Source organism: Pristiophorus japonicus, unplaced genomic scaffold (genome assembly GCF_044704955.1).
Source record: "Pristiophorus japonicus isolate sPriJap1 unplaced genomic scaffold, sPriJap1.hap1 HAP1_SCAFFOLD_199, whole genome shotgun sequence".
NCBI lineage: Eukaryota > Metazoa > Chordata > Chondrichthyes > Pristiophoridae > Pristiophorus > Pristiophorus japonicus.
This window is the reverse complement of record NW_027251684.1, coordinates 791452-819094: the sequence shown is the minus strand read 5'-3', so window position 1 is coordinate 819094 and position 27643 is coordinate 791452.

Below are 27643 nucleotides of genomic sequence, written 5' to 3'. Positions count from 1 at the left end.
CACTGCTCCCGTTGGGTTTTTTACAGGCCTCTCCGCCACTGCTTCCACTGGGCCTTTTATAGGCTTCTCTGACGCTGACTCTCGATCTGCCGCTGGGCCTTTTATAGGCATCTCCGACACTGCTCCCGCTGGGCCTTTTATAGGCCTCACCGACACTGCTCCCGCTGGGCCTTTTATAGGCTGCTCCGACACTGCTCCCGCTGGGCCTTTTACAGGCCTCTCCGACACTGACTCTCGCTGGGCCTTTTATAGTCCTCTCCGACACTGCTCCCGCTGGGCCTTTAGATTCCTCTCCGACACTGCACCCTCTGGGCCTTTATAGGCCGCTCCGACACTGCTCCTGCTGGGCCTTTTATAAGCCTCTCAGACACTCCTCCCGCTGGGCCTTTATAGGCCTCTACGTCACTGCTCCTGCTGGGCCTTTTATAGGCCTCTCAGACACAGCTTCCATTGGACCTTTCTACGCTGCTCGACACTGCTCCCGATGTGAAGTTTATAGGCTGCTCCGACACTGCTCCCACTGGGCCTTTATAGGCTGCTCCGACACTGCTCGCGCTGGGCCTTTATAGGCTGCTCTGACACTGCTCCCGCTGGGCCTTTGTAGGCCGCTCCGACACTGCTCCCGCTGTGCCTTTATAGGCTGCTCCGACACTGCTCCTGCTGGGCCTTTATAGGCTGCTCCGTCACAGCCCAAGCTGGGCCTTTATAGGCCGCTCCGACATTGCTCCCGCTGGGCCTTTTATAGGATGCTCCGACACTGCTCCCACTGGGCCTTTATAGGCCGCTCCGACATTGCTCCCGCTGGTCTTTTTATAGGCTGCTCCGACACTGCTCCCGCTGGGCCTTTTATAGGATGCTCCGACACTGCTCCCACTGGGCCTTTATATGCTGCTCCGACACTTCTGCCGCTGGGCCTTTTATAGGCCGCTCCGACACTGACTCTCGAGCTCCCGCTGGGCCTTTATAGGCCTCTCCGACACTGACTCTCGATGGGCCTTTTATAGGCCTCTCCGACACTGCTCCCACTGGGCCTTTATAGGCCTCTACGTCACTGCTCCTGCTGAGGCTTTTATAGGCCTCTCAGACACAGCTCCCACTGGGCCTTTATAGGCTGCTCCGACACTGCTCCCGCTGTGAAGTTTATAGGCTGCTCTGACACTGCTCCAACTGGGCCTTTATAGGCTGCTCCGACACTGCTCCCGCTGGGCCTTTATAGGCTGCTCCCGACACTGCTCCCGCTGGGCCTTTATCTGCCGCTCCGACACTGCTCCCGCTGGGCCTTTATAGGCTGCTCCGACACTGCTCCTGCTGGGCCTTTATAGGCTGCTCCGTCACAGCTCCAGCTGGGCCTTTATAGGCCGCTCCGACATTGCTCCCACTGGGCCTTTATAGGCCGCTCCGACACTGCTCCCGCTGGTCTTTTTATAGGCTGCTCCGACACTGCTCCCGCTGGGCCTTTTATAGGCTGCTCCGACACTGCTCCCGCTGGGCCTTTATAGGCTGCTCCGACACTGCTGCCGCTGGGCCTTTTATAGGCCGCTCCGACACTGACTCTCGAGCTCCCGCTGGGCCTTTATAGGCCTCTCCGACACTGACTCTCGAGCTCCCGATGGGTCTTTTATAGGCTGCTCCGACACTGCTCACACTGGGCCTTTTATAGGCCTCTCCGACACTGCTCCCGCTGGGCCTTTTATAGGCTGCTCCGACACTGCTCCCGCTGGGCCTTTTATAGGCCTCTCCGACACTGCTCCCGCTGGGTCTTTTATAGGCTGCTCCAACACTGCTCCCTCTGGGCCTTTTATAGGCTGCTCCGACACTGCTCCCTCTGGGCCTTTGATAGGCTGCTCTGACACTGCTCTCGCTGGGCCTTTTATAGGCTGCTCCGACACTGCTCCGCTGGGCCTTGATAGGCCGCTCCGACACTGCTCCCGCTGGGCCTTTTATAGGCTGCTCCAACACTGCTCCCGCTGGGTTTTTTATAGTCCTCTGCGACACTGCTCCCGCTGGGCCTTTTATAGGCTGCTCCAACACTGCTCCCGCTGACCTTGATAGGCTGCTCCGACACTGCTCCCGCTGGGCCTTTATAGGCTGCTCCGATACTGCTCCGGCTGGGCCTTTTATAGGCCTCTCCGACACTGACTCTCGAGCTCCCGCTGGGCCTTTTATAGGCCGCTCCGACACTGCTCCCTCTGGGCCTTTTATAGGCTGCTCCGACACAGCTCCCGCTGGGCCTTTTATAGGCTGCTCCGACACTGCTCCCACTGGGCCTTTATAGGCCGCTCCGACATTGCTCCCGCTGGGCCTTTATAGGCCACTCCGACACTGCTCCCGCTGGTCTTTTTATAGGCTGCTCCGAATCTGCTCCCGCTGGGCCTTTTATAGGCTGCTCCGACACTGCTCTCGCTGGGACTTTATAGACTGCTCCGACACTGCTGCCGCTGGGCGTTTTATAGGCTGCTCCGACACTGACTCTCGAGCTCCCGCTGGGCCTTTATAGGCCTCTCCGACACTGACTCTCGAGCTCCCGCTGGGTTATTTATAGGCTGCTCCGACACTGCTCCCACTGGGCCATTTATAGGCCTCTCCGACACTGCTCCCGCTGGGCCTTTTATACGCTGCTCCAACACTGCTCCCGCTGGGCCTTTTATAGGCTGCTCCGACACTGCTCCCGCTGGGCCTTTGATAGGCTGCTCCGACACTGCTCTCGCTGGGCCTTTTATAGGCTGCTCCGACACTGCTCCGCTGGGCCTTTATAGGCCGCTCCGACACTTCTCCCGCTGGGCCTTTTATAGGCTGCTCCAACACTGCTCCCGCTGGGTTTTTTATAGTCCTCTCCGACACTGCTCCCGCTGGGCCTTTTATAGGCTGCTCAAACACTGCTCCCGCTGGGCCTTTATAGGCTGCTCCGACACTGCTCCCGCTGGGCCTTTATAGGCTGCTCCGATACTGCTCCGTCTGGGCCTTTTATAGGCCTCTGTGACACTGACTCTCGAGCTCCCGCGGGGCCTTTTATAGGCTGCTCCGACACTGCTCCCACTGGGCCTTTTAGAGGCAGCTCCGACACTGCTCCCGCTGGGCCTTTTATAGGCTGCTCTAACACTGCTCCCACTGGGCCTTTTATAGGCTGCTCCGACACTGCTCCCGCTGGGCCTTTAGAAGCCTGCTCCGACACTGCTCCCGCTGGGCCTTTCATTGGTCTCTCCGACACTGACTCTCGCTGGGCCTTTTATAGGCCTCTACGACACTGCTCCCGCTGGGCCTTTTATAGGCTGCTCTGACACTGCTCCCGCTGGGTCTTTTAGAGGCCTCTCCGACACTGACACTCGAGCTCCCGCTGGGCCTTTTATAGGCCTCTCTGACACTGCTCCCGCTGGGCCTTTATAGGCTGCTCCGACATTGTTCCCGTTGGGCGTTTTATAGTCTGCTCTGACACTGCTCCCGCTGGGCCTTTATAGGCTGCTCCGACACTGCTCCCGCTGGGCATTCATAGGCTGCTCCGCCACTGCTCCCGCTGGGCCTTTATAGGCTGCTCCGACATTGCTCCCGCTGGGCCTTTTATATGCTGCTCAGACACTGATCCCGCTGGTGATTTATCGGCCTCTCCGACACTGCTCCCGCTGGGCCTTTTATAGGCTGCTCCGACACTACTCCTGCTGGGCCTTTATATGCTGCTCCGACACTGCTCCCTCTGGGTCTTTTATCGGCCTCTCCGACACTACTCCCGCTGGGCCTTTTATAGGCTGCTCCGACACTGCTCCCTCTGGATCTTTTATCGGCCTATCCGACACTGCTCCCGCTGGGCCTTTAATAGGCTACTCTGACACTGACTCTCGATCTCCCGCTGGGCCTTTTATAGGCATCTCCGACACTGCTCCCGCTGAGCCTTTTATAGGCCTCTCCGACATTGCTCCCGCTGGGCCTTTATAAGCTGCTCCGATACTGCTCCGGCTGGGCCTTTTATAGGCCTCTCCGACACTGACTCTCGAGCTCTCGCTGGGCCTTTTATAGGCCGCTTTGACACTGCTCCCTCTGGGCCTTTTATAGGCTGCTCCGACACAGCTCCCGCTGGGCCTTTTATAGGCTGCTCCGACACTGCTCCCATTGGGCCTTTTAGAGGCAGCTCCGACACTGCTCCCGCTGGGCCTTTTATAGGCTGCTCCAACACTGCTCCCACTGGGCCTTTTATAGGCTGCTCCGACACTGCTCCCGCTGGTCATTTAGAAGCCTGCTCCGACACTGCTCCCGCTGGGCCTTTCATTGGCCTCTCCGACACTGACTCTTGCTGGGCCTTTTATAGGCCTCTACGACACTGCTCCCGCTGGGTCTTTTAGAGGCCTCTCCGACACTGACTCTCGAGCTCCCGCTGGGCCTTTTATAGGCCTCTCTGACACTGCTCCCGCTGGGCCTTTATATGCTGCTCCGACATTGCTCCCGTTGGGCGTTTAATAGGCTGCTCTGACACTGCTCCCGCTGGGCCTTTATAGGCTGCTCCGACACTGCTCCCGCTGGGCCTTTATAGGCTGCTCCGCCACTGCTCCCGCTGGGCCTTTATAGGCTGCTCAGACACTGCTCCCGCTGGGCCTTTTATATGCTGCTCAGACACTGATCCCGCTGGGTCATTTATCGGCCTCTCCGACACTGCTTGCGCTGGGCCTTTTATAGGCTGCTCCGACACTACTCCCGCTGGGCCTTTATAGGCTGCTCCGACACTGCTCCCTCTGGGTCGTTTATCGGCCTCTCCGACACTACTCCCGCTGGGCCTTTTATAGGCTGCTCCGACACTGCTCCCGCTGGGTCTTTTATCGGCCTATCCGACACTGCTCCCGCTGGGCCTTTAATAGGCTGCTCCGACACTGCTCCCGTTGGGCATTGTATAGGCTGCCCCAACACTGCTCCCGCTGGGTTTTTTACAGGCCTCTCCGCCACTGCTTCCACTGGGCCTTTTATAGGCTTCTCTGACACTGACTCTCGATCTTCCGCTGGGCCTTTTATAGGCATCTCCGACACTGCTCCCGCTGGGCCTTTTATAGGCCTCACCGACACTGCTCCCGCTGGGCCTTTTATAGGCTGCTCCGACACTGCTCCCGCTGGGTCTTTTACAGGCCTCTCCGACACTGACTCTCGCTGGGCCTTTTATAGGCCTCAACGACATTGCTCCCGCTGGGCCTTTAGAGTCCTCTCCGACACTGCACCCTCAGGGCCTTTATAGGCCGCTCCGACACTGCTCCTGCTGGGCCTTTTATAAGCCTCTCAGACACTCCTCCCGCTGGGCCTTTATAGGCCTCTACGTCACTGCTCCTGCTGGGACTTTTATAGGCCTCTCAGACACAGCTTCCATTGGACCTTTCTACGCTGCTCGACACTGCTCCCGATGTGAAGTTTATAGGCTGCTCCGACACTGCTCCCACTGGGCCTTTATAGGCTGCTCCGACACTGCTCGCGCTGGGCCTTTATAGGCTGCTCCGACACTGCTCCCGCTGGGCCTTTGTAGGCCGCTCCGGCACTGCTCCCGCTGTGCCTTTATAGGCTGCTCCGACACTGCTCCTGCTGGGCCTTTATAGGCTGCTCCGTCACAGCTCAAGCTAGGCCTTTATAGGCCGCTCCGACATTGCTCCCGCTGGGCCTTTTATAGGATGCTCCGACACTGCTCCCACTGGGCCTTTATAGGCCGCTCCGACATTGCTCCCGCTGGTCTTTTTATAGGCTGCTCCGACACTGCTCCCGCTGGGCCTTTTATAGGCTGCTCCGACACAGCTCCCGCTGGGCCTTTTATAGGCTGCTCCGACACTGCTCCCACTGGGCCTTTTAGAGGCAGCTCCGACACTGCTCCCGCTGGGCCTTTTATAGGCTGCTCCAACACTGCTCCCACTGGGCCTTTTATAGGCTGCTCCGACACTGCTCCCGCTGGTCCTTTAGAAGCCTGCTGCGACACTGCTCCCGCTGGGCCTTTCATTGGCCTCTCCGACACTGACTCTCGCTGGGCCTTTTATAGGCCTCTACGACACTGCTCCCGCTGGGCCTTTTATAGGCTGCTCCGACACTGCTCCCGCTGGGTGTTTTAGAGGCCTCTCCGACACTGACTCTCGAGCTCCCGCTGGGCCTTTTATAGGCCTCTCTGACACTGCTCCCGCTGGGCCTTTATAGGCTGCTCCGACATTGCTCCCGTTGGGCGTTTTATAGGCTGCTCTGACACTGCTCCCGCTGGGCCTTTATAGGCTGCTCCGACACTGCTCCCGCTGGGCCTTTATAGGCTGCTCCGCCACTGCTCCCGCTGGGCCTTTATAGGCTACTCCGACACTACTCCCGCTGGGCCTTTATAGGCTGCTCCGACACTGCTCCCTCTGGGTCGTTTATCGGCCTCTCCGACACTACTCCCGCTGGGCCTTTTATAGGCTGCTCCGACACTGCTCCCGCTGGGTCTTTTATCGGCCTATCCGACACTGCTCCCGCTGGGCCTTTAATAGGCTGCTCCGACATTGCTCCCGCTGGGCCTTGTATAGGCTGCTCCAACACTGCTCCCGCTGGGTTTTTTACAGGCCTCTCCGCCACTGCTTCCACTAGGCCTTTTATAGGCTTCTCTGACACTGACTCTCGATCTGCCGCTGGGCCTTTTATAGGCATCTCCGACACTGCTCCCGCTGGGTCTTTTATAGGCCTCACCGACACTGCTCCCGCTGGGCCTTTTATAGGCTGCTCCGACACTGCTCCCGCTGGGCCTTTTACAGGCCTCTCCGACACTGACTCTCGCTGGGCCTTTTATAGGCCTCAACGACACTGCTCCCGCTGGGCCTTTAGAGTCCTCTCCGACACTGCACCCTCTGGGCCTTTATAGGCCGCTCCGACACTGCTCCTGCTGGGCCTTTTATAAGCCTCTCAGACACTCCTCCCGCTGAGCCTTTATAGGCCTCTACGTCACTGCTCCTGCTGGGCCTTTTATAGGCCTCTCAGACACAGCTTCCATTGGACCTTTCTACGCTGCTCGACACTGCTCCCGATGTGAAGTTTATAGGCTGCTCCGACACTGCTCCCACTGGGCCTTTATAGGCTGCTCCGACACTGCTCCCGCTGGGCCTTTGTAGGCCGCTCCGACACTGCTCCCGCTGTGCCTTTATAGGCTGCTCCGACACTGCTCCTGCTGGGCCTTTATAGGCTGCTCCGTCACAGCCCAAGCTGGGCGTTTATAGGCCGCTCCGACATTGCTCCCGCTGGGTCTTTTATAGGATGCTCCGACACTGCTCCCACTGGGCCTTTATAGGCCGCTCCGACATTGCTCCCGCTGGTCTTTTTATAGGCTGCTCCGACGCTGCTCCCGCTGGGCCTTTTATAGGCTGCTCCGACAGAGCTCCCACTGGGCCTTTTATAGGCTGCTCCGACACTGCTCCCGCTGGGCCTTTGATAGGCTGCTCCGACACTGCTCTCGCTGGGCCTTTTATAGGCTGCTCCGACACTGCTCCGCTGGGCCTTTATAGGCCGCTCCGACACTTCTCCCGCTGGGCCTTTTATAGGCTGCTCCAACACTGCTCCCGCTGGGTTTTTTATAGTCCTCTCCGACACTGCTCCCGCTGGGCCTTTTATAGGCTGCTCAAACACTGCTCCCGCTGGGCCTTTATAGGCTGCTCCGACACTGCTCCCGCTGGGCCTTTATAGGCTGCTCCGATACTGCTCCGTCTGGGCCTTTTATAGGCCTCTGTGACACTGACTCTCGAGCTCCCGCGGGGCCTTTTATAGGCTGCTCCGACACTGCTCCCACTGGGCCTTTTAGAGGCAGCTCCGACACTGCTCCCGCTGGGCCTTTTATAGGCTGCTCTAACACTGCTCCCACTGGGCCTTTTATAGGCTGCTCCGACACTGCTCCCGCTGGGCCTTTAGAAGCCTGCTCCGACACTGCTCCCGCTGGGCCTTTCATTGGTCTCTCCGACACTGACTCTCGCTGGGCCTTTTATAGGCCTCTACGACACTGCTCTCGCTGGGCCTTTTATAGGCTGCTCTGACACTGCTCCCGCTGGGTCTTTTAGAGGCCTCTCCGACACTGACACTCGAGCTCCCGCTGGGCCTTTTATAGGCCTCTCTGACACTGCTCCCGCTGGGCCTTTATAGGCTGCTCCGACATTGTTCCCGTTGGGCGTTTTATTGTCTGCTCTGACACTGCTCCCGCTGGGCCTTTATAGGCTGCTCCGACACTGCTCCCGCTGGGCATTCATAGGCTGCTCCGCCACTGCTCCCGCTGGGCCTTTATAGGCTGCTCCGACATTGCTCCCGCTGGGCCTTTTATATGCTGCTCAGACACTGATCCCGCTGGTGATTTATCGGCCTCTCCGACACTGCTCCCGCTGGGCCTTTTATAGGCTGCTCCGACACTACTCCTGCTGGGCCTTTATATGCTGCTCCGACACTGCTCCCTCTGGGTCTTTTATCGGCCTCTCCGACACTACTCCCGCTGGGCATTTTATAGGCTGCTCCGACACTGCTCCCTCTGGATCTTTTATCGGCCTATCCGACACTGCTCCCGCTGGGCCTTTTATAGGCTACTCTGACACTGACTCTCGATCTCCCGCTGGGCCTTTTATAGGCATCTCCGACACTGCTCCCGCTGAGCCTTTTATAGGCTTCTCCGACACTGCTCTCGCTGGGCCTTTTATAGGCTGCTCCAACACTGCTCCCGCTGGGCCTTTATAGGCTGCTCCGACACTGCTCCCGCTGGGCCTTTATAGGCTGCTCCGATACTGCTCCGGCTGGGCCTTTTATAGGCCTCTCCGACACTGACTCTCGAGCTCTCGCTGGGCCTTTTATAGGCCGCTTTGACACTGCTCCCTCTGGGCCTTTTATAGGCTGCTCCGACACAGCTCCCGCTGGGCCTTTTATAGGCTGCTCCGACACTGCTCCCATTGGGCCTTTTAGAGGCAGCTCCGACACTGCTCCCGCTGGGCCTTTTATAGGCTGCTCCAACACTGCTCCCACTGGGCCTTTTATAGGCTGCTCCGACACTGCTCCCGCTGGTCCTTTAGAAGCCTGCTCCGACACTGCTCCCGCTGGGCCTTTCATTGGCCTCTCCGACACTGACTCTTGCTGGGCCTTTTATAGGCCTCTACGACACTGCTCCCGCTGGGCCTTTTATAGGCTGCTCCGACACTGCTCCCGCTGGGTCTTTTAGAGGCCTCTCCGACACTGACTCTCGAGCTCCCGCTGGGCCTTTTATAGGCCTCTCTGACACTGCTCCCGCTGGGCCTTTATATGCTGCTCCGACATTGCTCCCGTTGGGCGTTTAATAGGCTGCTCTGACACTGCTCCCGCTGGGCCTTTATAGGCTGCTCCGACACTGCTCCCGCTGGGCCTTTTATAGGCCTCTCTGACATTGCTCCCGTTGGGCTTTTTATAGGCTGCTCTGACACTGCTCCCGCTGGGCATTTATAGGCTGCTCCGACACTGCTCCCGCTGGGCCTTCATAGGCTGCTCTGCCACTGCTCCCGCTGGGCCTTTATAGGCTGCTCCGACATTGCTCCCGCTGGGCCTTTTATATGCTGCTCAGACACTGATCCCGCTGGTGATTTATCGGCCTCTCCGACACTGCTCCCGCTGGGCCTTTTATAGGCTGCTCCAACACTACTCCTGCTGGGCCTTTATAAGCTGCTCCGACACTGCTCCCTCTGGGTCTTTTATCGGCCTCTCCGACACTACTCCCGCTGGGCCTTTTATAGGCTGCTCCGACACTGCTCCCTCTGGGTCTTTTATCGGCCTATCCGACACTGCTCCCGCTGGGCCTTTTATAGGCTGCTCCGACACTGCTCCCGCTGGTCCTTGTATAGGCTGCTCCAACACTGCTCCCGCTGGGCCTTTATAGGCTGCTCCGACACTGCTGCCGCTGGGCCTTTTATAGGCTGCTCCGACACTGACTCTCGAGCTCCCGCTGGGCCTTTATAGGCCTCTCCGACACTGACTCTCGAGCTCCCGCTGGGTTATTTATAGGCTGCTCCGACACTGCTCCCACTGGGCCATTTATAGGCCTCTCCAACACTGCTCCCGCTGCGCCTTTTATATGCTGCTCCAACACTGCTCCCGCTGGGCCTTTTATAGGCTGCTCCGACACTGCTCCCGCTGGGCCTTTGATAGGCTGCTCCGACACTGCTCTCGCTGGGCCTTTTATAGGCTGCTCGGACACTGCTCCGCTGGGCCTTTATAGGCCGCTCCGACACTGCTCCCGCTGGGCCTTTTATAGGCTGCTCCAACACTGCTCCCGCTGGGTTTTTTATAGTCCTCTCCGACACTGCTCCCGCTGGGCCTTTTATAGGCTGCTCAAACACTGCTCCCGCTGGGCCTTTATAGGCTGCTCCGACACTGCTCCCGCTGGGCCTTTATAGGCTGCTCCGATACTGCTCCGGCTGGGCCTTTTATAGGCCTCTGTGACACTGACTCTCGAGCTCCCGCGGGGCCTTTTATAGGCTGCTCCGACACTGCTCCCACTGGGCCTTTTAGAGGCAGCTCCGACACTGCTCCCGCTGGGCCTTTTATAGGCTGCTCCAACACTGCTCCCACTGGGCCTTTTATAGGCTGCTCCGACACTGCTCCCGCTGGGCCTTTAGAAGCCTGCTCCGACACTGCTCCCGCTGGGCCTTTCATTGGTCTCTCCGACACTGACTCTCGCTGGGCCTTTTCTAGGCCTCTACGACACAGCTCCCGCTGGGCCTTTTATAGGCTGCTCCGACACTGCTCCCGCTGGGTCTTTTAGAGGCCTCTCCGACACTGACACTCGAGCTCCCGCTGGGCCTTTTATAGGCCTCTCTGACACTGCTCCCGCTGGGCCTTTATAGGCTGCTCCGACATTGCTCCCGTTGGGCGTTTTATAGGCTGCTCTGACACTGCTCCCGCTGGGCCTTTATAGGCTGCTCCGACACTGCTCCCGCTGGGCCTTCATAGGCTGCTCCGCCACTGCTCCCGCTGGGCCTTTATAGGCTGCTCCGACATTGCTCCCGCTGGGCCTTTTATATGCTGCTCAGACACTGATCCCGCTGGTGATTTATCGGCCACTCCGACACTGCTCCCGCTGGGCCTTTTATAGGCTGCTCCGACACTACTGCTGCTGGGCCTTTATAAGCTGCTCCGACACTGCTCCCTCTGGTCTTTTATCGGCCTCTCCGACACTACTCCCGCTGGGCCTTTTATAGGCTGCTCCGACACTGCTCCCTCTGGGTCTTTTATCGGCCTATCCGACACTGCTCCCGCTGGGTCTTTTATAGGCTGCTCCGACACTGCTCCCGCTGGGCCTTGTATAGGCTGCTCCAACACTGCTCCCGCTGGGTTTTTTATAGGCCTCTCCGCTACTGCTTCCACTGGGCCTTTTATAGGCTACTCTGACACTGACGCTCGATCTCACGCTGGGCCTTTTATAGGCATCTCCGACACTGCTCCCGCTGAGCCTTTTATAGGCTTCTCCGACACTGCTCCCGCTGGGCCTTTTATAGGCTGCTCCAACACTGCTCCCGCTGGGCCTTTATAGGCTGCTCCGACACTGCTCCCGCTGGGCCTTTATAGGCTGCTCCGATACTGCTCCGGCTGGGCCTTTTATAGGCCTCTCCGACACTGACTCTCGAGCTCTCGCTGGGCCTTTTATAGGCCGCTCTGACACTGCTCCCTCTGGGCCTTTTATAGGCTGCTCCGACACAGCTCCCGCTGGGCCTTTTATAGGCTGCTCCGACACTGCTGCCACTGGGCCTTTTAGAGGCAGCTCCGAAACTGCTCCCGCTGGGCCTTTTATAGGCTGCTCCAACACTGCTCCCACTGGGCCTTTTATAGGCTGCTCCGACACTGCTCCCGCTGGTCCATAGAAGCCTGCTCCGACACTGCTCCCGCTGGGCCTTTCATTGGCCTCTCCGACACTGACTCTCACTGGGCCTTTTATAGGCCTCTACGACACGGCTCCCGCTGGGCCTTTTATAGGCTGCTCCGACACTGCTCCCGCTGGGTCTTTTAGAGGCCTCTCCGACACTGACTCTCGAGCTCCCGCTGGGCCTTTTATAGGCCTCTCTGACACTGCTCCCGCTGGGCCTTTATAGGCTGCTCCGACATTGCTCCCGTTGGGCGTTTTATAGGCTGCTCTAACACTGCTCCCGCTGGGCCTTTATAGGCTGCTCCGACACTGCTCCCGCTGGGCCTTTATAGGCTGCTCCGCCACTGCTCCCGCTGGGCCTTTATAGGCTGCTCCGACACTGCTCCCGCTGGGCCTTTTATATGCTGCTCAGACACTGATCCCGCTGGGTCATTTATCGGCCTCTCCGACACTACTCCCGCTGGGCCTTTTATAGGCTGCTCCGACACTGCTCCCGCTGGGCCTTTCATTGGTCTCTCCGACACTGAATCTCGCTGGGCCTTTTATAGGCCTCTACGACACTGCTCCCGCTGGGCCTTTTATAGGCTGCTCTGACACTGCTCCCGCTGGGTCTTTTAGAGGCCTCTCCGACACTGACACTCGAGCTCCCGCTGGTCCTTTTATAGGCCTCTCTGAAACTGCTCCCGCTGGGCCTTTATAGGCTGCTCCGACATTGCTCCCATTGGGCGTTTTATAGGCTGCTCTGACACTGCTCCCGCTGGGCCTTTATAGGCTGATCCGACACTGCTCCCGCTGGGCCTTCATAGGCTGCTCCGCCACTGCTCCCGCTGGGCCTTTATAGGCTGCTCCGATATTGCTCCCGCCTGGCCTTTTATATGCTACTCAGACACTGATCCCGCTGGTGATTTATCTGCCTCTCCGACACTGCTCCCGCTGGGCCTTTTATAGGCTGCTCCGACACTACTCCTGCTGGGCCTTTATAAGCTGCTCCGACACTGCTCCCTCTGGGTCTTTTATCGGCCTCTCCGACACTACTCCCGCTGGGCCTTTTATAGGCTGCTCCGACACTGCTCCCTCTGGGTCTTTTATCGGCCTATCCGACACTGCTCCCGCTGGGCCTTTTATAGGCTGCTCCGACACTGCTCCCGCTGGGCCTTGTATAGGCTGCTCCAACACTGCTCCCGCTGGGTTTTTTATAGGCCTCTCCGCTACTGCTTCCCCTGGGCCTTTTATAGGCTACTCTGGCACTGACTCTCGATCTCCCGCTGGGCCTTTTATAGGCATCTCCGACACTGATCCCGCTGAGCCTTTTATAGGCTTCTCCGACACTGCTCCCGCTGGGCCTTTTATAGGCTGCTCCAACACTGCTCCCGCTGGGCCTTTATAGGCTGCTCCGACACTGCTCCCGCTGGGCCTTTATAGGCTGCTCCGATACTGCTCCGGCTGGGCCTTTTATAGGCCTCTCCGACACTGACTCTCGAGCTCTCGCTGGGCCTTTTATAGGCCGCTCTGACACTGCTCCCTCTGGGCCTTTTATAGGCTGCTCCGACACAGCTCCCGCTGGGCCTTTTATAGGCTGCTCCGACACTGCTCCCACTGGGCCTTTTAGAGGCAGCTCCGACACTGCTCCCGCTGGGCCTTTTATAGGCTGCTCCAACACTGCTCCCACTGGGCCTTTTATAGGCTGCTCCGACACTGCTCCCGCTGGTCCTTTAGAAGCCTGCTCCGACACTGCTCCCGCTGGGCCTTTCATTGGCCTCTCCGACACTGACTCTCGCTGGGCCTTTTATAGGCCTCTACGACACTGCTCCCGCTGGGCCTTTTATAGGCTGCTCCGACACTGCTCCCGCTGGGTCTTTTAGAGGACTCTCCGACACTGACTCTCGAGCTCCCGCTGGGCCTTTTATAGGCCTCTCTGACACTGCTCCCGCTGGGCCTTTATAGGCTGCTCCGACATTGCTCCCGTTGGGCGTTTTATAGGCTGCTCTGACACTGCTCCCGCTGGGCCTTTATAGGCTGCGCCGACACTGCTCCCGCTGGGCCTTTATAGGCTGCTCCGCCACTGCTCCCGCTGGACCTTTATAGGCTGCTCCGACACTGCTCCCGCTGGGCCTTTTATATGCTGCTCAGACACTGATCCCGCTTGGTCATTTATCGGCCTCTCCGACACTGCTCCCGCTGGGCCTTTTGTAGGCTGCTCCGACAATACTCCCGCTGGGCCTTTATAGGCTGCTCTGACACTGCTCCCTCTGGGTCGTTTATCGGCCTCTCCGACACTACTCCCGCTGGGCCTTTTATAGGCTGATCAGACACTGCTCCCGCTGGGTCTTTTATCGGCCTATCTGACACTGCTCCCGCTGGGCCTTTAATAGGCTGCTCCGACACTGCTCCCGCTGGCCCTTGTATAGGCTGCTCCAACACTGCTCCCGCTGGGTTTTTTACAGGCCTCTCCGCCACTGCTTCCACTGGGCCTTTTATAGGCTTCTCTGACGCTGACTCTCGTTCTGCCGCTGGGCCTTTTATAGGCATCTCCGACACTGCTCCCGCTGGGCCTTTTATAGGCCTCACCGACACTGCTCCCGCTGGGCCTTTTATAGGCTGCTCCGACACTGCTCCCGCTGGGCCTTTTACAGGCCTCTCCGACACTGACTCTCGCTGGGCCTTTTATAGGCCTCTCCGACACTGCTCCCGCTGGGCCTTTAGAGTCCTCTCCGACACTGCACCCTCTGGGCCTTTATAGGCCGCTCCGACACTGCTCCTGCTGGGCCTTTTATAAGCCTCTCAGACACTCCTCCCGCTGGGCCTTTATAGGCCTCTACGTCACTGCTCCTGCTGGGCCTTTTATAGGCCTCTCAGACACAGCTTCCATTGGACCTTTCTACGCTGCTCGACACTGCTCCCGATGTGAAGTTTATAGGCTGCTCCGACACTGCTCCCACTGGGCCTTTATAGGCTGCTCCGACACTGCTCGCGCTGGGCCTTTCATTGGTCTCTCCGACACTGAATCTCGCTGGGCCTTTTATAGGCCTCTACGACACTGCTCCCGCTGGGCCTTTTATAGGCTGCTCTGACACTGCTCCCGCTGGGTCTTTTAGAGGCCTCTCCGACACTGACACTCGAGCTCCCGCTGGGCCTTTTATAGGCCTCTCTGAAACTGCTCCCGCTGGGCCTTTATAGGCTGCTCCGACATTGCTCCCGTTGGGCGTTTTATAGGCTGCTCTGACACTGCTCCCGCTGGGCCTTTATAGGCTGATCCGACACTGACTCTCGAGCTCTCGCTGGGCCTTTTATAGGCCGCTCTGACACTGCTCCCTCTGGGCCTTTTATAGGCTGCTCCGACACAGCTCCCGCTGGGCCTTTTATAGGCTGCTCCGACACTGCTCCCACTGGGCCTTTTAGAGGCAGCTCCGACACTGCTCCCGCTGGGCCTTTTATAGGCTGCTCCAACACTGCTCCCACTGGGCCTTTTATAGGCTGCTCCGACACTGCTCCCGCTGGTCCTTTAGAAGCCTGCTCCGACACTGCTCCCACTGGGCCTTTATAGGCTGCTCCGCCACTGCTCCCGCTGGGCCTTTATAGGCTGCTCCGACACTGCTCCCGCTGGGCCTTTTATATGCTGCTCAGACACTGATCCCGCTGGGTCATTTATCGGCCACTCCGACACTGCTCCCGCTGGGCCTTTTATAGGCTGCTCCGACACTACTCCCACTGAGCCTTTATAGGCTGCTCCGACACTGCTCCCTCTGGGTCGTTTATCGGCCTCTCCGACACTACTCCCGCTGGGCCTTTTATAGGCTGCTCCGACACTGCTCCCGCTGGGCCTTTCATTGGTCTCTCCGACACTGAATCTCGCTGGGCCTTTTATAGGCCTCTACGACACTGCTCCCGCTGGGCCTTTTATAGGCTGCTCTGACACTGCTCCCGCTGCGTCTTTTAGAGGCCTCTCCGACACTGACACTCGAGCTCCCGCTGGTCCTTTTATAGGCCTCTCTGAAACTGCTCCCGCTGGGCCTTTATAGGCTGCTCCGACATTGCTCCCGTTGGGCGTTTTATAGGCTGCTCTGACACTGCTCCCGCTGGGCCTTTATAGGCTGATCCGACACTGCTCCCGCTGGGCCTTCATAGGCTGCTCCGCCACTGCTCCCGCTGGGCCTTTATAGGCTGCTCCGATATTGCTCCCGCCTGGCCTTTTATATGCTACTCAGACACTGATCCCGCTGGTGATTTATCTGCCTCTCCGACACTGCTCCCGCTGGGCCTTTTATAGGCTGCTCCGACACTACTCCTGCTGGGCCTTTATAAGCTGCTCCGACACTGCTCCCTCTGGGTCTTTTATCGGCCTCTCCGACACTACTTCCGCTGGGCCTTTTATAGGCTGCTCCGACACTGCTCCCTCTGGGTCTTTTATCGGCCTATCCGACACTGCTCCCGCTGGGCCTTTTATAGGCTGCTCCGACACTGCTCCCGCTGGGCCTTGTATAGGCTGCTCCAACACTGCTCCCGCTGGGTTTTTTATAGGCCTCTCCGCTACTGCTTCCCCTGGGCCTTTTATAGGCTACTCTGACACTGACTCTCGATCTCCCGCTGGGCCTTTTATAGGCATCTCCGACACTGATCCCGCTGAGCCTTTTATAGGCTTCTCCGACACTGCTCCAGCTGGGCCTTTTATAGGCTGCTCCAACACTGCTCCCGCTGGGCCTTTATAGGCTGCTCCGACACTGCTCCCGCTGGGCCTTTATAGGCTGCTCCGATACTGCTCCGGCTGGGCCTTTTATAGGCCTCTCCGACACTGACTCTCGAGCTCTCGCTGGGCCTTTTATAGGCCGCTCTGACACTGCTCCCTCTGGGCCTTTTATAGGCTGCTCCGACACAGCTCCCGCTGGGCCTTTTATAGGCTGCTCCGACACTGCTCCCACTGGGCCTTTTAGAGGCAGCTCCGACACTGCTCCCGCTGGGCCTTTTATAGGCTGCTCCAACACTGCTCCCACTGGGCCTTTTATAGGCTGCTCCGACACTGCTCCCGCTGGTCCTTTAGAAGCCTGCTCCGACACTGCTCCCGCTGGGCCTTTCATTGGCCTCTCCGACAATGACTCTCGCTGGGCCTTTTATAGGCCTCTACGACACTGCTCCCGCTGGGCCTTTTATAGGCTGCTCCGACACTGCTCCCGCTGGGTCTTTTAGAGGCCTCTCCGACACTGACTCTCGAGCTCCCGCTGGGCCTTTTATAGGCCTCTCTGACACTGCTCCCGCTGGGTCTTTATAGACTGCTCCGACATTGCTCCCGTTGGGCGTTTTATAGGCTGCTCTAACACTGCTCCCGCTGGGCCTTTATAGGCTGCACCGACACTGCTCCCGCTGGGCCTTTATAGGCTGCTCCGCCACTGCTCCCGCTGGGCCTTTATAGGCTGCTCCGACACTGCTCCCGCTGGGCCTTTTATATGCTGCTCAGACACTGATCCCGCTGGGGCATTTATCGGCCTCTCCGACACTGCTCCCGCTGGGCCTTTTATAGGCTGCTCCGACACTACTCCCACTGAGCCTTTATAGGCTGCTCCGACACTGCTCCCTCTGTGTCGTTTATCGGCCTCTCCGACACTACTCCCGCTGGGCCTTTTATAGGCTGCTCCGACACTGCTCCCGCTGGGCCTTTCATTGGTCTCTCCGACACTGAATCTCGCTGGGCCTTTTATAGGCCTCTACGACACTGCTCCCGCTGGGCCTTTTATAGGCTGCTCTGACACTGCTCCCGCTGGGTCTTTTAGAGGCCTCTCCGACACTGACACTCGAGCTCCTGCTGGGCCTTTTATAGGCCTCTCTGAAACTGCTCCCGCTGGGCCTTTATAGGCTGCTCCGACATTGCTCCCGTTGGGCGTTTTATAGGGTGCTCTGACACTGCTCCCGCTGGGCCTTTATAGGCTGATCCGACACTGCTCCCGCTGGGCCTTCATAGGCTGCTCCGCCACTGCTCCCGCTGGGCCTTTATAGGCTGCTCCGATATTGCTCCCGCCTGGCCTTTTATATGCTACTCAGACACTGATCCCGCTGGTGATTTATCTGCCTCTCCGACACTGCTCCCGCTGGGCCTTTTATAGGCTGCTCCGACACTACTCCTGCTGGGCCTTTATAAGCTGCTCCGACACTGCTCCCTCTGGGTCGTTTATCGGCCTCTCCGACACTACTCCCGCTGGGCCTTTTACAGGCTGCTCCGACACTGCTCCCTCTGGGTCTTTTATCGGCCTATCCGACACTGCTCCCGCTGGGCCTTTTATAGGCTGCTCCGACACTGCTCCCGCTGGGCCTTGTATAGGCTGCTCCAACACTGCTCCCGCTGGGTTTTTTATAGGCCTCTCCGCTACTGCTTCCCCTGGGCCTTTTATACGCTACTCTGACACTGACTCTCGATCTCCCGCTGGGCCTTTTATAGGCATCTCCGACACTGCTCCCGCTGAGCCTTTTATAGGCTTCTCCGACACTGCTCCCGCTGGGCCTTTTATAGGCTGCTCCAACACTGCTCCCGCTGGGCCCTTATAGGCTGCTCCGACACTGCTCCCGCTGGGCCTTTATAGGCTGCTCCGATACTGCTCCGGCTGGGCCTTTTATAGGCCTCTCCGACACTGACTCTCGAGCTCTCGCTGGGCCTTTTATAGGCCGCTCTGACACTGCTCCCTCTGGGCCTTTTATAGGCTGCTCCGACACAGCTCCCGCTGGGCCTTTTATAGGCTGCTCCGACACTACTCCCACTGGGCCTTTTAGAGGCAGCTCCGACACTGCTCCCGCTGGGCCTTTTATAGGCTGCTCCAACACTGCTCCCACTGGGCCTTTTATAGGCTGCTCCGACACTGCTCCCGCTGGTCCTTTAGAAGCCTGCTCCGACACTGCTCCCGCTGGGCCTTTCATTGGCCTCTCCGACACTGACTCTCGCTGGGCCTTTTATAGGCTGCTCCGACACTGCTCCCGCTGGGTCTTTTAGAGGCCTCTCCGACACTGACTCTCGAGCTCCCGCTGGGCCTTTTATAGGCCTCTCTGACACTGCTCCCGCTGGGCCTTTATCGGCTGCTCCGACATTGCTCCCGTTGGGCGTTTTATAGGCTGCTCTGACACTGCTCCCGCTGGGCCTTTATAGGCTGCTCCGACACTGCTCCCGCTGGGCCTTTATAGGCTGCTCCGCCACTGCTCCCGCTGGGCCTTTATAGGCTGCTCCGACACTGCTCCCGCTGGGCCTTTTATATGCTGCTCAGACACTGATCCCGCTGGGTCATTTATCGGCCTCTCCGACACTGCTCCCGCTGGGCCTTTTGTAGGCTGCTCCGACAATACTCCCGCTGGGCCTTTATAGGCTGCTCCGACACTGCTCCCTCTGGGTCGTTTATCGGCCTCTCCGACACTACTCCCGCTGGGCCTTTTATAGGCTGATCAGACACTGCTCCCGCTGGGTCTTTTATCGGCCTATCTGACACTGCTCCCGCTGGGCCTTTAATAGGCTGCTCCGACACTGCTCCCGCTGGGCCTTGTATAGGATGCTCCAACACTGCTCCCGCTGGGTTTTTTACAGGCCTCTCCGCCACTGCTTCCACTGGGCCTTTTATAGGCTTCTCTGACGCTGACTCTCGATCTGCCGCTGGGCCTTTTATAGGCATCTCCGACACTGCTCCCGCTGGGCCTTTTATAGGCCTCACCGACACTGCTCCCGCTGGGCCTTTTATAGGCTTCTCCGACACTGCTCCCGCTGGGCCTTTTACAGGCCTCTCCGACACTGACTCTCGCTGGGCCTTTTATAGGCCTCTCCGACACTGCTCCCGCTGGGCCTTTAGAGTCCTCTCCGACACTGCACCCTCTGGGCCTTTATAGGCCGCTCCGACACTGCTCCTGCTGGGCCTTTATAGGCCTCTACGTCACTGCTCCTGCTGGGCCTTTTATAGGCCTCTCAGACACAGCTTCCATTGGACCTTTCTACGCTGCTCGACACTGCTCCCGATGTGAAGTTTATAGGCTGCTCCGACACTGCTCCCACTGGGCCTTTATAGGCTGCTCCGACACTGCTCGCGCTGGGCCTTTCATTGGTCTCTCCGACACTGAATCTCGCTGGACCTTTTATAGGCCTCTACGACACTGCTCCCGCTGGGCCTTTTATAGGCTGCTCTGACACTGCTCCCGCTGGGTCTTTAAGAGGCCTCTCCGACACTGACACTCGAGCTCCCGCTGGGCCTTTTATAGGCCTCTCTGAAACTGCTCCCGCTGGGCCTTTATAGGCTGCTCCGACATTGCTCCCGTTGGGCGTTTTATAGGCTGCTCTGACACTGCTCCCGCTGGGCCTTTATAGGCTGATCCGACACTGACTCTCGAGCTCTCGCTGGGCCTTTTATAGGCCGCTCTGACACTGCTCCCTCTGGGCCTTTTATAGGCTGCTCCGACACAGCTCCCGCTGGGCCTTTTATAGGCTGCTCCGACACTGCTCCCACTGGGCCTTTTAGAGGCAGCTCCGACACTGCTCCCGCTGGGCCTTTTATAGGCTGCTCCAACACTGCTCCCACTGGGCCTTTTATAGGCTGCTCCGACACTGCTCCCGCTGGTCCTTTAGAAGCCTGCTCCGACACTGCTCCCGCTGGGCCTTTCATTGGCCTCTCCGACAATGACTCTCGCTGGGCCTTTTATAGGCCTCTACGACACTGCTCCCGCTGGGCCTTTTATAGGCTGCTCCGACACTGCTCCCGCTGGGTCTTTTAGAGGCCTCTCCGACACTGACACTCGAGCTCCCGCTGGGCCTTTTATAGGCCTCTCTGACACTGCTCCCGCTGGGCCTTTATAGGCCGCTCCGACATTGCTCCCGTTGGGCGTTTTATAGGCTGCTCTAACGCTGCTGCCGCTGGGCCTTTATAGGCTGCTCCGACACTGCTCCCGCTGGGCCTTTATAGGCTGCTCCGCCACTGCTCCCGCTGGGCCTTTATAGGCTGCTCCGACACTGCTCCCGCTGGGCCTTTTATATGCTGCTCAGACACTGAACCCGCTGGGTCATTTATCGGCCTCTCCGACACTGCTCCCGCTGGGCCTTTTATAGGCTGCTCCGACACTACTGCCACTGAGCCTTTATAGGCTGCTCCGACACTGCTCCCTCTGTGTCCTTTATCGGCCTCTCCGACACTACTCCCACTGGGCCTTTTATAGGCTGCTCCGACACTGCTCCCGCTGGGCCTTTCATTGGTCTCTCCGACACTGAATCTCGCTGGGCCTTTTATAGGCCTCTACGACACTGCTCCCGCTGGGCCTTTTATAGGCTGCTCTGACACTGCTCCCGCTGGGTCTTTTAGAGGCCTCTCCGACACTGACACTCGAGCTCCCGCTGGGCCTTTTATAGGCCTCTCTGAAACTGCTCCCGCTGGGCCTTTATAGGCTGCTCCGACATTGCTCCCGTTGGGCGTTTTATAGGCTGCTCTGACACTGCTCCCGCTGGGCCTTTATAGGCTGATCCGACACTGCTCCCGCTGGGCCTTCATAGGCTGCTCCGCCACTGCTCCCGCTGGGCCTTTATAGGCTTCTCCGATATTGCTCCCGCTGGGCCTTTTATATGCTGCTCAGACACTGATCCCGCTGGGTCATTTATCGGCCTCTCCGACACTGCTCCCGCTGGGCCTTTTATAGGCTGCTCCGACAATACTCCCGCTGGGCCTTTATAGGCTGCTCCGACACTGCTCCCTCTGGGTCGTTTATCGGCCTCTCCGACACTACTCCCTCTGGGCCTTTTATAGGCTGCTCAGACACTGCTCCCGCTGGGTCTTTTATCGGCCTATCTGACACTGCTCCCGCTGGGCCTTTAATAGGCTGCTCCGACACTGCTCCCGCTGGGCCTTGTATAGGCTGCTCCAACACTGCTCCCGCTGGGTTTTTTACAGGCCTCTCCGCCACTGCTTCCACTGGGCCTTTTATAGGCTTCTCTGACGCTGACTCTCGATCTGCCGCTGGGCCTTTTATAGGCATCTCCGACACTGCTCCCGCTGGGCCTTTTATAGGCCTCACCGACACTGCTCCCGCTGGGCCTTTTATAGGCTGCTCCGACACTGCTCCCGCTGGGCCTTTTACAGGCCTCTCCGACACTGACTCTCGCTGGGCCTTTTATAGGCCTCTCCGACACTGCTCCCGCTGTTCCTTTAGAGTCCTCTCCGACACTGCACCCTCTGGGCCTTTATAGGCCGCTCCGACACTGCTCCTGCTGGGCCTTTTATAAGCCTCTCAGACACTCCTCCCGCTGGGCCTTTATAGGCCTCTACGTCACTGCTCCTGCTGGGCCTTTTATAGGCCTCTCAGACACAGCTTCCATTGGACCTTTCTACGCTGCTCGACACTGCTCCCGATGTGAAGTTTATAGGCTGCTCCGACACTGCTCCCACTGGGCCTTTATAGGCTGCTCCGACACTGCTCGCGCTGGGCCTTTCATTGGTCTCTCCGACACTGAATCTCGCTGGGCCTTTTATAGGCCTCTACGACACTGCTCCCGCTGGGCCTTTTATAGGCTGCTCTGACACTGCTCCCGCTGGGTCTTTTAGAGGCCTCTCCGACACTGACACTCGAGCTCCCGCTGGGCCTTTTATAGGCCTCTCTGAAACTGCTCCCGCTGGGCCTTTATAGGCTGCTCCGACATTGCTCCCGTTGGGCGTTTTATAGGCTGCTCTGACACTGCTCCCGCTGGGCCTTTATAGGCTGATCCGACACTGACTCTCGAGCTCTCGCTGGGCCTTTTATAGGCCGCTCTGACACTGCTCCCTCTGGGCCTTTTATAGGCTGCTCCGACACAGCTCCCGCTGGGCCTTTTATAGGCTGCTCCGACACTGCTCCCACTGGGCCTTTTAGAGGCAGCTCCGACACTGCTCCCGCTGGGCCTTTTATAGGCTGCTCCAACACTGCTCCCACTGGGCCTTTTATAGGCTGCTCCGACACTGCTCCCGCTGGTCCTTTCATTGGCCTCTCCGACACTGACTCTCGCTGGGCCTTTTATAGGCCTCTACGACACTGCTCCCGCTGGGCCTTTTATAGGCTGCTCCGACACTGCTCCCGCTGGGTCTTTTAGAGGCCTCTCCGTCACTGACTCTCGAACTCCCGCTGGGCCTTTTATAGGCCTCTCTGACACTGCTCCCGCTGGGCCTTTATAGGCTGCTCCGACATTGCTCCCGTTGGGCGTTTTATAGGCTGCTCTAACGCTGCTCCCGCTGGGCCTTTATAGGCTGCTCCGACACTGCTCCCGCTGGGCCTTTATAGGCTGCTCCGCCACTGCTCCCGCTGGGCCTTTATAGGCTGCTCCGACACTGCTCCCGCTGGGCCTTTTATATGCTGCTCAGACACTGAACCCGCTGGGTCATTTATCGGCCTCTCCGACACTGCACCCGCTGGGCCTTTTATAGGCTGCTCCGACACTACTCCCACTGAGCCTTTATAGGCTGCTCCGACACTGCTCCCTCTGTGTCCTTTATCGGCCTCTCCGACACTACTCCCGCTGGGCCTTTTATAGGCTGCTCCGACACTGCTCCCGCTGGGTCTTTCATTGGTCTCTCCGACACTGAATCTCGCTGGGCCTTTTATAGGCCTCTACGACACTGCTCCCGCTGGGCCTTTTATAGGCTGCTCTGACACTGCTCCCGCTGGGTCTTTTAGAGGCCTCTCCGACACTGACACTCGAGCTCCCGCTGGGCCTTTTATAGGCCTCTCTGAAACTGCTCCCGCTGGGCCTTTATAGGCTGCTCCGACATTGCTCCCGTTGGGCGTTTTATAGGCTGCTCTGACACTGCTCCCGCTGGGCCTTTATAGGCTGATCCGACACTGCTCCCGCTGGGCCTTCATAGGCTGCTCCGCCACTGCTCCCGCTGGGCCTTTACAGGCTGCTCCGATATTGCTCCCGCCTGGCCTTTTATATGCTACTCAGACACTGATCCCGCTGGTGATTTATCTGCCTCTCCGACACTGCTCCCGCTGGGCCTTTTATAGGCTGCTCCGACACTACTCCTGCTGGGCCTTTATAAGCTGCTCCGACACTGCTCCCTCTGGGTCTTTTATCGGCCTCTCCGACACTACTCCCGCTGGGCCTTTTATAGGCTGCTCCGACACTGCTCCCTCTGGGTCTTTTATCGGCCTATCCGACACTGCTCCCGCTGGGCCTTTTATAGGCTGCTCCGACACTGCTCCCGCTGGGCCTTGTATAGGCTGCTCCAACACTGCTCCCGCTGGGTTTTTTATCGGCCTCTCCGCTACTGCTTCCCCTGGGCCTTTTATAGGCTACTCTGACACTGACTCTCGATCTCCCGCTGGGCCTTTTATAGGCATCTCCGACACTGCTCCCGCTGAGCCTTTTATAGGCTTCTCCGACACTGCTCCCGCTGGGCCTTTTATAGGCTGCTACAACACTGCTCCCGCTGGGCCTTTATAGGCTGCTCCGACACTGCTCCCGCTGGGCCTTTATAGGCTGCTCCGATACTGCTCCGGCTGGGCCTTTTTTGGCCTCTCCGACACTGACTCTCGAGCTCTCGCTGGGCCTTTTATAGGCCGCTCTGACACTGCTCCCTCTGGGCCTTTTATACGCTGCTCCGACACAGCTCCCGCTGGGCCTTTTATAGGCTGCTCCGACACTGCTCCCACTGGGCCTTTTTGAGGCAGCTCCGACACTGCTCCCGCTGGGCCTTTTATAGGCTGCTCCAACACTGCTCCCACTGGGCCTTTTATAGGCTGCTCCGACACTGCTCCCGCTGGTCCTTTAGAAGCCTGCTCCGACACTGCTCCCGCTGGGCCTTTCATTGGCATCTCCGACACTGACTCTCGCTGGGCCTTTTATAGGCCTCTACGACACTGCTCCCGCTGGGCCTTTTATAGGCTGCTCCGACACTGCTCCCGCTGGGTCTTTTAGAGGCCTCTCCGACAATGACTCTCGAGCTCCCGCTGGGCCTTTTATAGGCCTCTCTGACACTGCTCCCGCTGGGCCTTTATAGGCTGCTCCGACATTGCTCCCGTTGGGCGTTTTATAGGCTGCTCTGACACTGCTCCCGCTGGGCCTTTATAGGCTGCTCCGACACTGCTCCCGCTGGGCCTTTATAGGCTGCTCCGCCACTGCTCCCGCTGGGCCTTTATAGGCTGCTCCGACACTGCTCCCGCTGGGCCTTTTATATGCTGCTCAGACACTGATCCCGCTGGGTCATTTATCGGCCTCTCCGACACTGCTCCCGCTGGGCCTTTTATAGGCTGCTCCGACAATACTCCCGCTGGGCCTTTATAGGCTGCTCCGACACTGCTCCCTCTGGGTCGTTTATCGGCCTCTCCGACACTACTCCCGCTGGGCCTTTTATAGGCTGTTCAGACACTGCTCCCGCTGGGTCTTTTATCGGCCTATCTGACACTGCTCCCGCTGGGCCTTTAATAGGCTGCTCCGACACTGCTCCCGCTGGGCCTTGTATAGGCTGCTCCAACACTGCTCCCGCTGGGTTTTTTACAGGCCTCTCCGCCACTGCTTCCACTGGGCCTTTTATAGGCTTCTCTGACGCTGACTCTCGATCTGCCGCTGGGCCTTTTATAGGCATCTCCGACACTGCTCCCGCTGGGCCTTTTATAGGCCTCACCGACACTGCTCCCGCTGGGCCTTTTATAGGCTGCTCCGACACTGCTCCCGCTGGGCCTTTTACAGGCCTCTCCGACACTGACTCTCGCTGGGCCTTTTATAGGCCTCTCCGACACTGCTCCCGCTGGGCCTTTAGAGTCCTCTCCGACACTGCACCCTCTGGGCCTTTATAGGCCGCTCCGACACTGCTCCTGCTGGGCCTTTTATAAGCCTCGCAGACACTCCTCCCGCTGGGCCTTTATAGGCCTCTACGTCACTGCTCCTGCTGGGCCTTTTATAGGCCTCTCAGACACAGCTTCCATTGGACCTTTCTACGCTGCTCGACACTGCTCCCGATGTGAAGTTTATAGGCTGCTCCGACACTGCTCCCACTGGGCCTTTATAGGCTGCTCCGACACTGCTCGCGCTGGGCCTTTCATTGGTCTCTCCGACACTGAATCTCGCTGGGCCTTTATAGGCCTCTACGACACTGCTCCCGCTGGGCCTTTTATAGGCTGCTCTGACACTGCTCCCGCTGGGTCTTTTAGAGGCCTCTCCGACACTGACACTCGAGCTCCCGCTGGGCCTTTTATAGGCCTCTCTGAAACTGCTCCCGCTGGGCCTTTATAGGCTGCTCCGACATTGCTCCCGTTGGGCGTTTTATAGGCTGCTCTGACACTGCTCCCGCTGGGCCTTTATAGGCTGATCCGACTCTGCTCCCGCTGGGCCTTCATAGGCTGCTCCGCCAGTGCTCCTGCTGGGCCTTTATAGGCTGCTCCGACATTGCTCCCGCCTGGCCTTTTATATGCTACTCAGACACTGATCCCGCTGGTGATTTATCTGCCTCTCCGACACTGCTCCCGCTGGGCCTTTTATAGGCTGCTCCGACACTACTCCTGCTGGGCCTTTATAAGCTGCTCCGACACTGCTCCCTCTGGGTCTTTTATCGGCCTCTCCGACACTACTCCCGCTGGGCCTTTTATAGGGTGCTCCGACACTGCTCCCTCTGGGTCTTTTATCGGCCTATCCAACACTGCTCCCGCTGGGCCTTTTATAGGCTGCTCCGACACTGCTCCCGCTGGGCCTTGTATAGGCTGCTCCAACACTGCTCCCGCTGGGTTTTTTATAGGCCTCTCCGCTACTGCTTCCCCTGGGCCTTTTATAGGCTACTCTGACACTGACTCTCGATCTCCCGCTGGGCCTTTTATAGGCATCTCCGACACTGCTCCCGCTAAGCCTTTTATAGGCTTCTCCGACACTGCTCCCGCTGGGCCTTTTATAGGCTGCTCCAACACTGCTCCCGCTGGGCCTTTATAGGCTGCTCCGACACTGACTCTCGAGCTCTCGCTGGGCCTTTTATAGGCCGCTCTGACACTGCTCCCTCTGGGCCTTTTATAGGCTGCTCCGACACAGCTCCCGCTGGGCCTTTTATAGGCTGCTCCGACACTGCTCCCACTGGGCCTTTTAGAGGCAGCTCCGACACTGCTCCCGCTGGGCCTTTTATAGGCTGCTCCAACACTGCTCCCACTGGGCCTTTTATAGGCTGCTCCGACACTGCTCCCATTGGTCCTTTAGAAGCCTGCTCCGACACTGCTCCCGCTGGGCCTTTCATTGGCCTCTCCGACACTGACTCTCGCTGGGCCTTTTATAGGCCTCTACGACACTGCTCCCGCTGGGCCTTTTATAGGCTGCTCCGACACTGCTCCCGTTGGGTCTTTTAGAGGCCTCTCCGACACTGACTCTCGAGCTCCCGCTGGGCCTTTTATAGGCCTCTCTGACACTGCTCCCACTGGGCCTTTATAGGCTGCTCCGACATTGCTCCCGTTGGGCGTTTTATAGGCTGCTCTGACACTGCTCCCGCTGGGCCTTTATAGGCTGCTCCGACACTGCTCCCGCTGTGCCTTTACGGCTGCTCCGCCACTGCTCCCGCTGGGCCTTTATAGGCTGCTCCGACACTGCTCCCGCTGGGCCTTTTATATGCTGCTCAGACACTGATCCCGCTGGGTCATTTATCGGCCTCTCCGACACTGCTCCCGCTGGGCCTTTTATAGGCTGCTCCGACAATACTCCCGCTGGGCCTTTAAAGGCTGCTCCGACACTGCTCCCTCTGGGTCGTTTATCGGCCTCTCCGACACTACTCCCGCTGGGCCTTTTATAGGCTGCTCAGACACTGCTCCCGCTGGGTCTTTTATCGGCCTATCTGACACTGCTCCCGCTGGGCCTTTAATAGGCTGCTCCGACACTGCTCCCGCTGG